This window comes from Seriola dumerili, unplaced genomic scaffold (assembly GCF_002260705.1).
Source record: "Seriola dumerili isolate Sdu_G_001 unplaced genomic scaffold, Sdu_1.0 BDQW01000331.1, whole genome shotgun sequence".
NCBI classification, from domain to species: domain Eukaryota; kingdom Metazoa; phylum Chordata; class Actinopteri; order Carangiformes; family Carangidae; genus Seriola; species Seriola dumerili.
The window spans coordinates 1,976,746-1,995,253 of record NW_019174586.1 but is presented as its reverse complement, the minus strand read 5'-3'; the positions used below and the strand labels follow the sequence as shown (position 1 = coordinate 1,995,253).

The 18,508-nt window shown below is 41.8% G+C and overlaps 1 protein-coding gene across 4 annotated transcripts in view; it reads right to left on the bottom strand.

Annotated features, from left to right (window-relative positions):
* Positions 1-18,508, bottom strand: part of mid2 (midline 2) — a 143,301-nt gene that overhangs the window by 80,896 nt on the left and 43,897 nt on the right. For 2 of the 4 annotated variants that reach the window (XM_022760086.1, XM_022760088.1), the window contains exon 1: positions 12,846-12,972. The exons of the other annotated variants lie outside the window; for them this stretch is intronic. The gene's annotated coding sequence lies outside the window, so the exon portion shown is untranslated. Of the gene's footprint in view, positions 1-12,845; positions 12,973-18,508 lie in introns of those variants that run through there. 4 annotated transcript variants of the gene reach the window in all.

The window sequence follows — 18,508 nt, the reverse complement described above, 5'->3', positions numbered from 1 at the left end:
CTGAAACGGAGGAAGCAGTGGGTGTATGTGCATTGCTAGAATCTAATCTCAATGTGGACCTGCGTTTTCTTCTGCCTACATAGATTTAAATGGGATTTTGAATGCTGCCCCAATTCTATATAAAATTAGCTGTGCTGGTGCCTTTGGGATAATGTGTTTGCTTGGCTTATATCTCTCTGTCACTTACACATATCTAGTGCATTTTTTAAAAAGGCAGGTACTTTGTGCTGTTGGGTATTTGTTTTTCTTTTTTTTCTTTTTTGCATGATTAGTGTTTGTTTTGTCTATATGTTCCAATGCGGGTGTGTCAGACCTACACGACTCCTCTGACTTGTCACTGTGTGTATGGTTGCATACACCCACACTCATTCTCAAAGGCCATATTTGTTTCCTATGTTCTTTTGGCTGCGCTGATGAGGGCTCTGATGCAAGTATCTGAAAATAAAATAAACAATCAATACTAACAAATGCAAGACCAAGCCAGACTTGCTAATTGGTTTAATACATTTATACATGAAAGCAAAATTAAATGAGATTTTACCAGGGTTGTGACAGTGAGTAGAGCACACCTCATCTCCTTTACCCTCCACTTAATACTGCTGCCTGTTACAGCTTGGCAGCCTGTGGGTAATAAAGTTAATACTGTCAGACGTCGTCTCATCAGCTCTCTGAGGCTCTTTTGCTGCGGTGGAGAGTCTTATCAGGCTTCAACACAACACTGTGTAGCATCCATGCCCCTGCCTCACTTCACGCTGCTTCCATTATTCATGTGCATTTGCCCAGGTGAGAACAAACCCAGGATCAGAAGTTGGCAGAACAGCTTATTAGATATTTAGACGCCACTGAGCATACTGGAGGGAGGAAAGGATGAAGAGCCAAGGAGAACAGAGGTACCGCTGGTTGTCAACAAAGGCAAAAATATAAATCGGTAAGCGGCCCTGAAGCCCGGTGGCTAGTGTGTAAGTTGTAAAGGTTGACCCTGAGAGTCAGTAGACAGTACCATGTAATTCCTCTCTTCAAATATTTTCTTTTCTGTAGCACACTTACAGGACTTGGATACACTAGTAGTCCAAAACTGACAGGGGCAAGTAGAGATGGATCCACAATCATTCAGGAAAATGTTTCTTAGAGACAATATGAATTTTCTTTTTCTTTCTTTTTTTAATTCACTCTCACCCTCAAACCCCACATTTCCCTTACTTCACTGCCTGGAGTTTAAAAGTCAGATACACTATCTTCTTAAGCATTAGTTTGGCTGCTCAAGTCTATTAAGACTGCCAAGTCTGCTCAAATATACAAAAAATATTGACATTTTCAAATCCAGCTCACCTTGAACATTGTCCAAGAACTACAACACTGACTGCTTCATTTTCTAATCACATGACTGGGCTCCACAGAACTCTGTAATAACTATTATTTTGGAGCAAAACAATTCCCCTACATGCAGTGATGAAACTAAAATGACATAAAATAAGATGATAGAGTGAAAAAGCACACACTGCAGATCGCAAGAAAATCTATTGTCTTGCCTTGCAGAAAACAAACTTTGCTGTGTTGACAGTTGACACCAATTCAGCTTCAATTTTTCTATATTTTCATCTGACTGCGTGTGTGTAAATATATACAAGAGCACAGTGCCAAGTTAATGGCTTACCTTTTACTGGAATTTTCTATAAATATGCAAATGTACTATACATCGTGTGAAAAAGCAATCTATGCACCGTATAAAAAGAACTTTCAGCTTCCGAAAAGAGGATATTTTCTGCGGGAAATTGCATTCCAGTGCCCTGTACACCTATATTAGACTGGAAAGACTGTCAAGAAGACAATAGATTGATGATATACTCCTGAAGAGTTTCCCCATTGCGAAAAAACAGCTGACGACTCTAAATGCATCATATTGGTGCTCTACTCGAGCAGGCTAACTGAACCTAAGGTGCCAGCCACTTCATCAATAGCTTGTCAAACTGAATTAGCGAGTGCTGTTGTCCAAGTTGGTGTTATTGATTCTAGAGGGAGCAGATACCTAGGTCAATATTATAAGGTCGGACTGCTCCTATGACAGCTGTCCTTATTAAGAAACATCTCTGAGATAAAACAGCCCACTGTGCTACTGAGCTACAATGGATTTGTCTACTTGAAAACGACAGGGGTTTGGACATTTCTCCTCCTCACTGCATCCATTTCGTACGATAAAAGCCAAAAGAAGAAAAGCCTACGCTCTTGTGGCTACAGATTCTTGTAGTGTATGTGGTGATAAGATTGAGATTAAGAAAGACAAAGAGTCAAAGAGAGAATGTCTTGGTGGTAAATGTATGTGTGCTACCCCATGTACATCTGTTTGCTGAATCTGCCTACACCGGCAGCTGGGGCTCAATCTTCCATACTGTCAGCGCAGCCTGCCAGCCTAGGGAAATACATTTATACGTCTGATAAAAAAGATAGCGCAGATGAAAGACTTGTTGGAGTTGTCTCGGCTGAATCATCAGTAACCCCATTACACACAGGCAGAGCAACTAACCTCGTTTTGGGGACCACTCTGTCTCCCTCCCTCCCTTTCTCAGTACACTTAGAGGGAAGGGAAAAAAAAAAAAAAAAAAAAAAAAACAGTGTGAAATGACAAAATGAAATCGATGATTTAATATTTTAAACCCAAGATGGATTTTCCATTCCGGCGCTGGTGCCCTCAGTGTAAAAGGCCTTCCTCCCGCTGCACCTCATGCTGCATGTTGCATGGCCACGTGTTCTCGGACGTACACGAGCTACTTTTCTCCAGATGCAAAGGGAAATTTCTCATTACCATTAAATTATACTGAACTGCACTGTGAGAGAAGGCTGCTGGATCAAAAGCTATTAAATACCAGCTTTCTTGCTTCTAAGTGCAGAATTCACCTTGGGTCAAAGTCTGCACCTTCCTCCCAAACACAATACATCCAGGAGGGCCATTTACTACTTCAGCTGTAGTAGATGGTGCCATTAATAAAGCAGGAGGTGTTTCTGATGTGTTACTAGGCCGTTCAGTTATTCACGATGACCCGGTGTCAGAGAGACATATAAAAAATATAAAGGTAAAACAAAGGAGATGGAAAAACGAGAGAGAGAGAGAGATAGATAGAGAGCGAGAGAGAGAGAGAGAGAGAGAAATGAGCTCAAAAATAGATCACACGCCCAGAGAGAAAAACAAAAAGGGCAATAAAGAGAGAGAGAGAAAGAGAGAGAGAGAGGAAAGGGGGGGAGAGGTCGGAGGCCTTGCCATCAGTATGACCCCAGGGAGGGGGTTCCTGTCCTCTATCTGGCTCTCTTGCTCTACAAAGTCAGAGCCTTCTATTTATACAGCACTGTAATGTTTGGCATTTCCTTCGGGGGGGGACAGTATGAGCCATTGTTTTTCTTGGCCGCTGTTCGATTGGCTCAGCAGTCCCCGTGCGTCGAAATGTCAGCAGCTCGTAGCTCTATTTGTTCGATTATCTTTATGTATCGCTCATAAGCAATCAGTTGTTGCTTCTCGAGCTGGGAAATCTTATTATCACGCAGACAGACAGACGTTTGATGGATTTTTTTTTAACCTTTACCCTGTGAAATATCGATATGAGACAGGTTGTAGGTGTGTACAGTCTGAGAGAGGCAACTAACAACACAACACAATAGTCCAACGGCAGACCTGAGCTTGCTGACTGCGGCTGAAGCAACAATGATGTTGCAATGATACGCAACACATGATCATCTCAAACATAGTCATTTGCTGTACCGAGCAGTCACTCCAAACTTCAGCTGCAGACAACTTCACTCACAAAGAGGGAAACACAGGCAATGTAATGTAATAGTGAGATTCTATCTGAAATCCCAGAAGATAAAACGTAGTTCCGGGGAAGAGTTATGTGAGGTAAGAATACGCAGGATCTCACTCAGAAAAAATGACGAGAGAAATTGTCTCATTGACCAATAAAAACACATATAATACAAGTGCATAAGAGAAATATATAAATGTATACATCCAAGATTCTATTGTGGAAGCCTGTAGGAAAAAAAAGGCTGCATTTACCTGGGCTAAGATGCCACTAGCTCTCACATAGACTACTCTCTCAAACATTTAGAAAAATGTGAATTGAGAAAACATAAACACACCCCCGCACCTCTGCCTTACAACTGAAGCTGACACAAATCAATAGGTTGTTAGTTAAACAATAGCTGCCCAACCTTGCCGGCATTTTAAAAATAGCCGGTCCCCAGGGCACTGCAAAACCAAAGAGAATAATTGTGAAGGTTAACAATGCCTACTGTTATATGAATATTGAACTGAACTGATGGCCTGGAGCCGGAAAAGAAAGGAGCTCAGTACAAGGGCTTTTTGCAAGAGGCAGGTTCACAAGAATTCCTGCTCATACTAATGATGGGTCTGAATAAAACGGTCAACTTCAGAGGGGCAATTTCATATTTCAAGGAATTAATAGTGTTCCAATGTGACCTCCAGCAGGCACCGACAGATGATCGATGTATCTATCGAGGCTTTTAAGAGAATATCAGAGGTATTAGATGTACTCACTGTCAACTAGCAAAAGAGGGAAAGAGCTGCTTTTATGGAGGTGTTCCTTAAAAATACCTGCTGAGCAGATGATTGTGTATGATGGAAAGTGTGTATGTCAGTACGTGAGTGCATGAGTCAGTCAAGGAATGAGTGTATTTTTTTATTTTTTTTTTTGTCCTCTATCCCCATGACTTTTTGTCTTTGCTCTCTGCTCTGTGTAGCTATTAACCCTCCCCAGAATCCTACAAACATCCTTGAAGCTCAAAAATCTTTTTTCACGCCTCCTCCTGTTTACACCTACCCTCTCGATCTGTCTCTTTATACTTATTTCTCTCACTCTGCCTCCATTTTCCATGCCCAATCCCACTATTTTTATCACAACTGCATCCTGGCCTGTGCTGGCTGTAGTACGGTGAAAAGAGATGTTCATTATAGTAAGCTACATGCCTGTGCTAAATGGACCATAAACAGACACTGCAAACCTGAAAACAAACTACAACACACTACACTCACATGCCATGTTTAACTATGCATACGCAATTGTTTACCCACGGGTCATACCGCTCCCAGCACCACTCCCTGGGCAGAACTCTACGCTACCACAACCTCCATGGCTCCTGCATCCCCGAGAGAGGAGGTGTGGTACACTCTACCCAACAAGAGTGGCTTCTGGGGTGAGCAGCATGACGGCAGAGCTGGGCCTGATCCCAGGCTCCTGGTGCCATTAGGTGAGATCATGGGAAACACGTGCGTCGCTGTAGGAGTAGACACAGGCAGCTGGCTGTTAACTAGCGTGTTGGGAGGTTGGCTGTCTCCTCAGCTCAGCTGCTGCTGCTGCTGCTGCGCTGAGGTGGAAAAGCTCCCTCTCGCTTCCTGTCTAGGTGGATTCTTAGGATTTAGAGTTAGTTAGTTTAGAGTTTAGTGTTTTGAGTTTTTGTGTTTTGCACACTTCAGATGAACAAGACAAGACAAGTTAAGGCCGAGATCACACCTACAGTTCGCAGTCTACTGTTCAATGCAAACCGTGACCCAAATATTATTTCCAATGCATTTTTACACTTGGTTATTTAGTTTTCAAGCTTAGAAACTGAGCAATGTTTTGCAAACGAAAACAGCAGTCATAGTTTTCAAGGTTAAAATTTTTTGGCAGCCGGGAAGTCAAAATGAATCTCTATATTTACATAAAGTTTTTTTTTTTTTAAAGTTAAACAACCAGAAATTTTTATTGTGCATCTCTGCTTTCTCATGCTTTCAAAGAATCTCTCATTTACATATTCCCATTACCACTATACTGCATCTAACAACCTGAATAAGGATTATTCATTATGTGCTGATGGAGTCTTATTCATTGTAAAAATTAATATCAATATTCACAGTGATTTCTCCTTAATGAACTGAGCATAAGCGTGGGAAGTAGGGGAGCTGGGGGTGTGGTGATGCCAACAGGAGGTGCTACAGCACTCAAAAATATATTTGAAAAAATAAATCAATATAATAAAATTAAATAAAATGAATTGGTAACACTAATGAAGTGTAAAAATAAGCCATTAGTGATAGCAATCTTTTTTTTCATCTCACTGATGTAGGTATTGACCACATCATCACAGAAGTAGCTAACTGACAACCTGTGGAAATGACACAGAAACCTGTTATTGATTTTTTTGGGGAAGCTTCAACAAAACAACCCAGTCCCGGCACCTCCGAAACGATCAATGCACCCTCACCAGAGTTTGATGATGGGGAGCACATTGACAGAAGTTGTGCTCCTGCAATTCAAGCTAACATCTCAGGTCAAAATGCTAATGTTTCAGCGGCAACAGCACCTTCCGTTTTCCTGGAAGGTCGTTGGGCAAAGAAAAGTTTTTTCTTTCATTCTATGCAAGCTGGTTCAACAAAAGTTGAACAAAATTATTGAAGACAGTGTGAAGACAGTTCTTGTTTTTCGAGTATGTATCTCTACACCTTTTCAATATTCATTTTTTCTTATCTAGGTTGGCAATGAACAAGTTCCCAACTTAAAAGTTGCAAAGCACCGCGCCTGAGTATGTGTATATTCCTTCATAAATATTTTATGATAAAGTCTGTACAGAGAGGGGTCGAAAAGATTAAACGTACTACTTAAACTGCTGTGACACATTGTCTCTTGTTTCCATGGTGTTCAGCCAGCACCACTGACAGCGTCTATAACTCTATATGCCCACTTGTAGCACCATTCCTGCCATGCCCAGTTCTATAACCCCCACCGATTTTTTTTCAGCAAACCCCTTATTCAGAATACATTCCCGCAGCTATGGAACTAAGCGTCTGCACTCCTTTCTGAAATCTACTGCTGTGCTATCTAACTCACATATTGAAGCATCTGAAAACATTTATTCAGTGTCATCTGAGTTCAAATTATATTTTTCTAACCTCCCAAAACAAACCAAAACAGTGAAGGAAATGCCTCAGAATTTCAATCTACATCCTCTGCTGCTCTTGGTATGACAACGGCTTTAAACTAAAAGATTACTCTCGTGGCCAACGTATCTGTCCAACAAAGTTCAATCTGGAGAGCTCTCTGGCTAATTAAGTTTCAAATGGCACTACTCTCAAACCAATAGACTTAAGCTGCAGCAGGGGCAATGGAAGACTATTAGATCTTGGCCTCATGGGATTCCAATGCAAACTGATGCTGTGTAATGTCGTGTAATCTGGGCAGCCTTTGCCCTGCAGGACTGCTGCCAACAAAACCTTTAATCAAGTACAAATGCATAAACAATTCACCTGTTATTGTGACAGATCTTTGGATGCTTGTCATCTGTCGCACATATGCTCCACAAGATCATTTATTTACTGAACTGGAACCGAGTATGTAATCCGTTATCCATGTTTACAACACTTGTGTACATCACACTGTCATTAATGTCAACTGAAAGGGTTTGCACTCTCTGTTAGATGACACTGAGATGAGACAGTGAGATGGATAAAAAGAGGAAGACAAGAACCAGTACAGGGAGTGCAATAAATTATAGCCATACTTGTCCTCCATTTTTTTTTTTTTTTTTTTTTTTTTTGTGTATTGTTCTCATCATGTGTTTCAGATCAGTGGTTTCTAAAATCTGTTTCTCTTTCCTGGGTCAGTGGATTGATGAAAGCTCAAACTGAAGTCCAGAGCTGTGCTTGCAGCTTACTGGCTTTCACTGCTTTTACTTTTTAGGACTGGACTGAGACATGTTCTCTGCCTCCACTAGTGTGCCATCTGATCCACCCTGGCCTTCACACATGTAACGTTATAACCTTATAAGCAATGGTTCATATCATGCAATCCATTCCTGGCACTCCACTTGTTACAGTCGACAGCATATAGAATTTGCCCTAAAATATGTTTTGCATTAGTAAGCAGCCTGAGGTCTACAGCATATCCTCTTAGTGGTCCAGAGTGGTACAGCCAAAATCTTGCCAGCTCACTCTTTGTTCTAAGATATCAGTCTGGAAAACATCCACTGGGGATCAATTGAGAGAAACAGCTGCAAGGCGCACCAATCAGCTAACTATGGGAAGAGGATTAGATGATGATGGGAATGAGAACAGCATTTGGTTTGCAGCTCTGGCTGATTAAATACTGACCAAACTGAAGGACAACTATAAGAGATGTAAAAACATACAGCCAGTCTTTGGTGTAACAGCATAGGCTTTTCTTCAGCATTCCCTCCCCAAATGTATTCACTTCTCCTTATTTCTGTGTGCTCTGTGCTGCTCAGATAGCGTTGCATGCCAGTTGACCAGCTGGGTACAACTGCTGAGCCCCATTCTAAAACCAAGTTCAAACAGCGGCATGACGCAGAAAGATGTTTAATGCCAAACCAGGACAGCCATAAAATCATTATTTATATTGTTTTTGGCCAGAATGAGAAAGTTAAGCAACGTGGTGCTTGTGCACGGCTACTTTTTTGCTGATCTACATGCAGCATGAATGTATCTGGGAGACAGGCTATGCCTCTCTTGGCAGCAACCTTCATTGCACTGGGTGCTATGAAGAGATCAAAGGAGCCTGGAGACAAAAACAGGAGGCAATCTGTCACACCATACATTCCTCCATGCTATGGCTGTCTCAAATCCCACATTCATTCCCTTGATCAATTCTATATCACATAGAAAACCAATTCCTCTAATGAATGCTCCCCAGCAAGACTTAGCGATCTGTTAGTTTCATTCATTTTCTATATAATCCATAATCAATTACCTCTGCCTAGGAGGTTATGTTTTCACTCGTGTCTGTTGGTTTGTTGATTTGTTTGTTTGAGAACCCATTAAATTCCCAGTGCCGATCTGGTTAAAGGGGCGAATCAACAAATCTTTCATCCCTTTCCTTAACATTGCATCAGTTTCTCAGGAAACAATGTATGGATCTTGATGTAATAAAATCAGAAATATTTATGGCGTTGGCATCTATGAGTTTGTGCAGCCTGGTGCAGATCCAGATAATAATCTAGATCTTTCATTCTTAATATATAGACTATGAACAGGATGTGAGAACCAGCCCCAGCAGCTGAGGCTCAGGAATGTAACTGCTGTTCCACCTGTTTTGACACTTCCCATTTAACATAGCTACTAGTCATAGCTCCGTCTTTGCTGTGTCAACAGTTGTGCTTAACATGAAGATTGGTACAGAGCCCTGTGGTTTTCTTGCACTTTTTAAACTTTGACATAGATATATTTTGAAAACTAACTTTCTATTGGTACATGTACATTGGCAGCTGCTCTATACTACTCACTACACCCTGAAGAGCATTCAATACCATTACTGTGATGATGCTTTATCAGTGCTCCCCACACATCACATCTTTGCCAACCATAAACATAAGTACTCTTGGGTATTATTAGTGTTGTTAAACAGAAAAATAAAAAGAACTACATTTCATCCAACCACAACAACACCAACACTTAAGGCTAACAGTAGATTAAAACTCAGTTAATTTACTGTCCGTATGTGCAAACAATATGGCCTATAAGGGTAAAAGCTCAGGAGCACACGGTTCACTAAAGGGACCATTTCTGCTAGCTGCTGAACCGTTGAGTAGAATTAGTGGAATTGCTGTGGTCTAGATTTGTTGCAGAAAGCTGGAACACTGTGACGAATGGTGAGGCTGGAAGCAAAGGGCTGGGGTTTTAAAACATCGGGGGTGCAGATTCATGGCTTCTCTTGGTATGTGCCTGAGCTGCATGAAACTGACCACCTCAGTGCACACACACACACACACACACACACACACTCTTTGGCGCTTACCCCTTTCATCAAGGGTGGGATGATGTTATGTGCTAATAAGCACACTAGTGGCAGCAGTACCAACTTCAGACTGTCAGATTGTCTGTTTTAAAGTTTCATCAAGGTAAATGGAAGACTTTCAAGAACTTTTAATGCTGCTTGAAGATAAATGTATGACTTCTTTCACCCCTGAAATGAAAATAAAAGAAGGTCCACTCAGATTACAGGTCTGTCTGTCTGGACTTATGTCTCAGCTGCTGAACATTAGACTTTATTTAAGTCTTCAAGGACTTTGGATGATTTGAATATAGGTGGGGAAAACAACATAATTTATGATCTAATAAGTCCTACTTGCAGACGCCTCGATAAATCAGCTAAATGTCCCAAATCACTTAATGAAAAATTGGCCAGAGGGCAATCAGAGATATATTTTAGACAATCAGCACTGTGGGAAGTAAGGACAAGATGAGACCAATTACAGGTCTGCTGCTGGTCTATTCTGTTTAGTGGCCTGCTGTGCTGTGTTATTAACACCCTCTTATGGTTGTTGCACTATATCGTTGCACTTACAAAAAAAGTCAGAGGATTCAAAGTAAAAGCTGCTATGAGTATTATTTTCTATTTCTTTAGGAAAGATTTTGGGAATGTCAAGACTTCTGAATCCAAACCCTGACTGTTACAAGACACCATGCATGAAAACCTTGTTTTGATTGACAATCTTACTTGATCTCCCTTGATCCATTCAGTCTTACAGCATACATCTGCACAAACAATGCTCCTTTAAAGCTTCATTTAAAGCTTTCTCTCAGTCCCCTTAATGTCCTCTGTGAATACAAAAACTTTAAGCACAAAAGGTCAAACAAAATAGGTTAATAGCAGGTAAAGCAGACACAAAACAGTGAGCTGTGTAATGCGCCTTGGAGCCCAAGGTACAGCACCTTCCACTCCTCAGAAGGGGGAGAGGAGAGAGAGAGGGAGTCGGATGGAAGGAGAGAGGAAAGAGACAGATGATTGAGGCATGGATAAACCAAGAGAGAGAATGAGAGGGAAGGGAGGAGGATGAGAGAGAGAGAGAGACCACAGGAAAACAACCCTAAAGATAGACAGTGAGGGAAGAGAACGTATGGCTTTTGAAGGTATAAGAGTCAGCCCAGAGCAGTGATTCTGTTCTTGTCTATTTGAGATGGAAGCATACATGAGTGTGCTGATGTGTAATCGGCCTGATGAGCCATGTTGTGTAATGGCATGAGACAGGGCAGCTCGGGGTAAACTACTGCTACAGTGCACTTATAGGAACATGCGTAGCTGATTGGGTTTGTGCTTTTAGTCCACCTCATCGTGGCTGCGTGTTTCGCTCCAACAGCTGGCACAGGCAGAGAGAGGGGAAGAGAGAGGCAGAGCGTATCAATCTGGAAACAGGACTGAATACTCAGCAAAGAAGAGCTGATTTAAGTAAAGGTTAGAGCCAAATAAATAAAAAGCAGCAAGCTACTCGAGTTCCACTTAAGCAAGGCAGACATTGATCCCATAACAAAAGTGTTGATCTTCCCTGTTAATGTTACCCAGCCTCCCAGCATACAGAGGCATTCAACAAGCACGCTCTCCCTTATAGTGTCAGCTGAGCTCAGCAGGATCATCAGAACTCAGCTGAGTTCAATCTTTGGCATTCAGCACTGCACAAGATGAATTATGCGTGGTGACACCTTCAACACCCTCCTGACAACTTTGTGCATTTCATCACAAATTGACAGGGTATTAATTCTGGGGCACTGGCTTACTTCACCGCTACCCAGTGGCAGATTTGTTTTTGATTCTGAAGTCAGTGTTTACTGCTTCGGATGAGCTGTCATCAGAAAGGAGAGATTTTGGCGTCATCCATATAAAAATGAAATATGCATTTGTGTCAAAGTATAATTATTCAGTGAGACAGTGTCATTTCTGAGATGTTAAAATTTAAACAGAAATGAACATTTAATTGCTGTTAAAAAGATATTGCACAACAATCACATTAGTACTCCTGGTGCTAATAAGACCATTACAGGAATGTCACAGTGATATGAATGTCAAATAAAGCTACAATCACAACAAGTTCACTGTAATATGATCAAAGACAGACCTCAGACAGACCTCAGACACTGAGGAATGTTGACCAAGCTGGACAGTATGAAGATGCCACAAGGACTCTTATGATTCCTAGCAAAAACATGATAGAAGGTATGGTAAAAAAAAAGTAATATCCCAAGTGTCTGCGTGTTTCATGGCACAGAGAGCCCCCACCCACCCACCCACCCCCATCTGAGCCTGTAAAAACCCCAAAACAATCAAAGGGATATGCTACATGTGCAAGGGTAAAACTGTTCCACATGCTTCACATGGCAGCAACACACGAATCTCTGCTGAATCATTCTAATAACAACAATCTGGGATCCTCTGCGCAGCAGGGGCAGCTACCCAAATTAGGGTCCGTGGCCATCCTGTGGTCTTATGGGAGTTACAGGGGACTTCAAAGCAAAGAAATATGGGAGAGGTTTCATTTCTCTATATTTCACTCAAGTGACCCAGTAAAGGAAACGCATACAGTTTTACATGTAATGTTTCGCCCCCAAAACGAGTGGCCCTACAAGAGGCTGTAATCCGGTTTTGGTAGTCTACTACAGCAACAACACAAATCTGTCCATATTTGGCATAACATCAGATGAGGTCCGCGTGGCTTCACTGTTTTCACAGACGTGAAAACACATGAGGGAGACGTTGCCTGGACCAAGTGTGTAAGTTTGAGCATTGTATATACCAGCAGCCTACCTCAGACATGTTCACGCGCGTGACTCGGGTCCATTCAAGTAAAAGCTAAAAGACAAAACACATCAAGAAAATCCCAAATGGGTTGCGAAAAAAAACAAAAAAAAAACACAACCACCGGTTCCCGTTTCTGTTCCCGGGCGCTTGTGTCATCCCCCCCCCCCCCCCCCCACCCCGCGGGTTGTCTGAGCGCTGCCACCGACCTGAACCCCTATACACCAGCCAGACCGAGCCAGACACCTCTCAGCGCTGAAGGGAGGGGTTTCAGACACCTACCAGCTTTACATGCCGAACACTCTTTTCTTCTGTCATCTTGAGAAGTGGCCCAAAATGAAGTTGGAAGAAACACAAGAGACGTGGACGAAGAACCTGAACCGAGCCGGGATACTGTAGCTATACAGGACTCCCTTCTCCCCTCAAGTGTGCTCCACACGGCGCAGCGCAAAAAATAAAAAATAAAAAAAAATACCAGCCCAGTGCGTTCAGTCAGTGAGGCTGCACCGCTCCGCTGGCGACAGCTCCCAGGCAGGCGGAATATTCAACTTTGGAAAAATGAGAGAGGGACGAGAGAGAGAGACACAGAGAGAGAGAGAGAGAGGGAGAGAGCGCAGGCAGACAATCACAGGAAAGCGGCTCCTCCTACCCTTACAATAGCCTAGAAAAAGAGGATTCAGCGCGTTCGACTGAACAGAGTTGAGCACGTTACCCCCAAATTGTAACGCACCGTAGTAACTCATTTAATGTGTACAGACTTCAGACTACACGTCACTTGACTCAGTCGACACAGTTCATTGGATAATCCACTTGCAATCTGAGGGGAATACTGGGCGATAACAACTAGCATATCGACTTTATTGAATGAAGTTAACTCGTTACCGCCCAGAAACAAGGGGTCAGACTGTGAGGTCACAAACGGTTGAATACACCTGTTATAGACTGGATGAGCAGTTTTTCGAGCCTGGATGATGAATGAATTAATGACCACAATCGCTCTTCATTTTCTTATTCTGGAAACTGATGCAACCCTGGGTAATAAAGCAGGCTTCAGATATTAAAAGTTCATTTGTATCAATAAGTAAAACAGGGAGGTAATACCATGTTCAACTGCAAAAAGGCCCAAAGGCACCAATTACAATATTCATAGATTTAAACTTGAGCAAAAGTGGTTTATAATAATGGTGATATCACACTTTAATTTCTTGGATTAATTACAAGGATGTGTCTGTGTGTGTGTGTGTGTGTGTGTGTGTGTGTGTGTGTGTGTGTGTGTGTGTGTGTGTGTGTGTGTGTCGAGTAATGCCTGTGTGTTTTACTGTGTGTGTAATACCCCTATACAACACAGTTTGTCTGTCACTAAACTGCAGTTCATATGCCCCACATTTTTGCTGTAATATTCCTTTCATACATCTAGAGGATACCACACGTACTGGAGACACAGCACAACAATACATCAGAGACTGACTAGAACTTTGTTTTTTAGGAGGCGCTGCCTGTGTCTGCAGGTGTGTGCCCTGCTGCTTTGGCGTGTGAGTGTGTGTGTCAGAGCTTGGAATCAGTGCAGAGGTTAAGAGGTTTTGCAGAGATTTCCAACAGACTGCTCTAGCCTGTTGTTGCTGCTCTCTGCCAGCCTGTCCTGCACTGCACCTGTCTGACCTAACACTGCTTGTAATACCATTTCTTCCCAGTCCTCCGCTCTCTGCATTAGGGCCACATGTGCTGTGCACAGGCGCCTCATCATAACAGACAGATGCAAAACGTATTCAGAGCAATGTAATATTGATGGAAATGTTAATGTTGGAAATGTTGAAAGAGCTACATCCCTGACAGTTTTAAGAGATCAAAAGCAGTCAAATGAATGTACAGTGTAGAAACGATCAGTGGGTGTAACACAGCAGGTAGGCCTCTGCGGGTAAACAGCGCCAGACAAGGTGTGGCCTGACAAGCAGGTGTGCTCCACGACTATCAACAGCAGCCACCACATATTGTCTGAGAGCCTATCTCTTTATTCTAAGCTCACTGTTTACTATATTTACCTGTCTGTTTATATTGAATTTATCTACAAAACAAAGATGTCGTGCCTTTTCTTGTCTCTCCCCTTCCTTGCCAAACCCTGTCTTCATGTCTGCAGCAATGTCGGCCTCCCAGTGAGCAAATCGTTCTACTGATCTGTTCTGCGCTGTGAGGTAGAATCTGTTTGTCATCTGTCTATCTGCGGCGCTTATCTTTCCTACCAAGTTTTCCATCAAGGTACTGGAGAATCTTGTGTCCGTGACACCAAGGTGGTGTTACCATACGAACAGGTATGATCACAGCACAACACCTATCATTTAAATTCAAGTCAAAGAAAGTGGATCCTAATTGCAGCTTTGAAACCAGCATGAAAAAGAAAAAAGAAATTCATAATTTTACAAACTGCAGTGGGGAGATTTGTTAATTTTTTTTTCTCCATTCTTGGTGAACAATGCAACAGATTAATTTTTATAATATGCTACAGACTAAAACTGTTGAATCCTGTCATATTTTCTGCATGTGATTCCAATTTATCAAAAGAACATTTCTCCTGAGTTCAAACTACAAGTGAATATTAAACTTTAATTCCCAGCGGAGGTATTTTGGATTTTAATAGGTCTTTTGCTCTTTGAGCCTGACAGAATGGTTAGTTGATTGACTGCACATACATAGCCTGGATCCAGCCCCAGGCATCTATCAGCACTGTCTTCACTCAGACATCCTCACTGACCACGTAGACATCTGAATTTCCTCTGAAGTCAGCTTCAGTGTCCAGCGCTCTAAATGAACTCAGCAATTTGTGGGCAGGACAGGACTGATGTATGTTTGCTCAGAGTGTGTGCAAAGCAGCTCTCTGCTGCTGCGCTGTGATTGGTCAGAGGTTTGCTATTGACGTTGTGATAGTGGCCCATTTCATTTTATTTTTAATCAGACACTATATTTACTCAGTCTATAGCTTTGGCCACTAAGACTCATTTACCTCCGCACCACTAGCTGGCTAACATATTACACTCCCATGTGATTACAACAACTACAACAGCAAATATACCAGTGATAAAAATGGGTTACAGCCTCAGAATTTCACTGATAAAGCAAAGTCTGTGAGCTGCTTCAGATAGTCAGCTCAAGTCAGCTGTTACACTCACTTGACATACGCTCTTTACTGCGTAAAATGCACCCTTTTGATTATGGATGTGTACTTAAGCCGTCAGTGCTTTCCCAACTCTTTTGCTGCCATGCCTGCTGCCACACGGCTCATCTGAGAGCTATGCTACTTGCTGTCACTTGCTGCTAAGGCTGCTTCTCCTTTTCATATAGCATTTTAAAAGGCCCACAACCTGTAGGCTTTTAATCCATGTTCCCCTTGGGGGAGAAGTTGTTATAGATGCTCCCCACTCCCTGCTGTGCTGAGTTTGCCACTTCTTTGTGGGGAGTGATGAGAGCCTAGATGTCAAATATCAACACTAGACGAAGTCCTAATTTACATAATAGCCTAAACATTTCCCTGTTTGAATGAAGTTGGGAATAACTTGCATGCAATAGCTTCAATGGAACAATTCATACATGAAAAGTTACTTGGTAAAAGATTTTACATTAACACATGTTGCTATAGGAAAAATGGTTTTACGTCAGTCTAGAGTTCAATCGTCTCATCTCACTGACATTACTGTACCTGCACTGTAAAGCTGTACCGAAGCAGCATTGTTTTGGTTTTATTTTTCTTATATAAAAAGGGTTGCCTTAGGAAACAACAGACGCGATGAAAAGTGTGATGAATACTTATCAAAGACAAAGGGTGACAGAATGAGGACAGGCTGGAGGACTCAGGCTGCTGTGGACAGTAAACACACTGGCCACTGGAGACTTGGCCTCTCTATTGTGCGACTGTGGCCCAGGCATGGGGCACATTACATATCAAATTACCATCAGCGCCAGTACGTAACAATGTTTGTGTGTGCCTCTCTAACACACACACACACACACACACACACACTCACACACTTAGAAGTGCACACTTGCATGACAAATCACCAACACTACCAAACAGTATGTGTCCAGAGGAAATGCATCAGCTCCTCTTTTCCTCTTTCCTCTCCCAGCCCCCAGAACAGCGCTCATCAGGGACTTATTGTACAGCAGCAGTCTGTCTGTGTTCTGCAGCAACATGAAGTGATCGGGAAAAACACTCGCTGCAGAGACATACAAAAAAAAATAAAAATAAAATAAAATCCATGTTCCCTTCAGAAGATAGGGATTTTTGGCCGAGCGCAGAAACCTCAATACAGTAATCCTGTTGTTAGTATTCTGTGCCTGCATGTATTTCTTACTATTCTGGTGTGTTTATATATACACTGCTTGGTAGCTGTGGTGATTTTATTTCACTACATTTTTACTGAACTGTAATCATTATTTCTTTGATTACAATCACCCATTGTTAACCTAGCGAGGTGGCTGGGAAATGTGATACGGTGCTGTGAACATTTTGAGCCATCTCACTTTCATTTGGCAATAAATGTACCTAATCTAACAGCGCTTCACAGGGCAGAACAATAATAGCTTTGTAACTGAAACAACTTATGTATATTTTCTCCATTATTTCAGTGTGATAAAGTGCCGCAACTCTGTAGTAATTCAGTTGAAGGTATCATCTCGTCGTCCTTTTCCCAATTTAAAACTGATCATGATGCGCAGATCAATAAAACATTCAGGGGGCATAAACAAAGAAGTTGCTGTGTGTGGCATCGCTTCATCAGGTTTCTATTAGTCTCGCCACCTCAAATTTGATATGTTCTGCCAATAGAGTCAGGCTGCAGACATTTGTTTTTAGCTACATAGACAAAAAAGCACAATTCATATGCAGCAACATAAATGCCGTCTGTATTGAGTATTAAAAAAAAAAAAGACCCCATCAGATCTTCAAAACTTCTTCAAGTGGGGAATTGTGGCTACTGTGGGTTGTTGAATGTTGCCATTTTAACTTTTATAGATCTGAGAGGGTGTGCTTAAAAACCTCTGATGGCCATAGTGATGTGTATATTTAGACAGTGAACAGGTCAGTCCGGTGTCACATTGGGAGCAGGATCAGATCTATGGTTGGTATGAGGAAACAAGATTGGAGCTAGTAGTGTAAACCAAACTGAAGACATGCTGACCCTACTCTGATGAAACAACACTGTGTCCTGTGTGTGAATGTGTGTGTGTGTGTGTGTGTGTGTGTGTGTGTGTGTGTGTGTTTAGCAGAGGGAATGCCCAGACTTTCTTATCATAGTCGCATTTGCCTTCTTCACCGTCTGGCTCCACACCAAGACAGGATGGAGCCGAGCACAGGCTGTCCATGGACATAGAGCCAAATCCAAGGAGTTACTACTACTGTGTTTATTTCTGCCCAGATTTAAAAAATGTCCACTTTCCACATGGACTAAAATATATTCAAACAAATTGATCATTCTAACTGTATTTGACCTTTGCAGCGTCACTGTAAGCCTGGACTTTATAACATACATTGACAGGTATTTAAACAGAGATTTTAATAGCTTTTATAGCCTCTTAACACTAATCACCATAATTACAGTCGTTATCCACTAAGCACCACAATCTACACTCTAACTTATATTCGATAATATTGTGACATTATAGAATTCAGATGCATTTAGGGTACCACATTAGGATTAGCAAACCAAACACATGCACAAAATGAGCTCAAAGTCTGATGGGGACTAAAGCTTAAAACATGAAGTCAGCCTGTTCATTTTGGGAGGATCTTACTGTACAGTGGATGTATTTTATGGTTAACTATAATGTGTCAGTGATATAGAAGCTTGAGTTATGCAAATATCTTGGCATCCTGGAGATACACACTAAGAAGGAAATGATCAACGGAGCCAAAAGAGAAGATAAAAAAAAATGAAAATGGAAAAAAAAAACAAAAA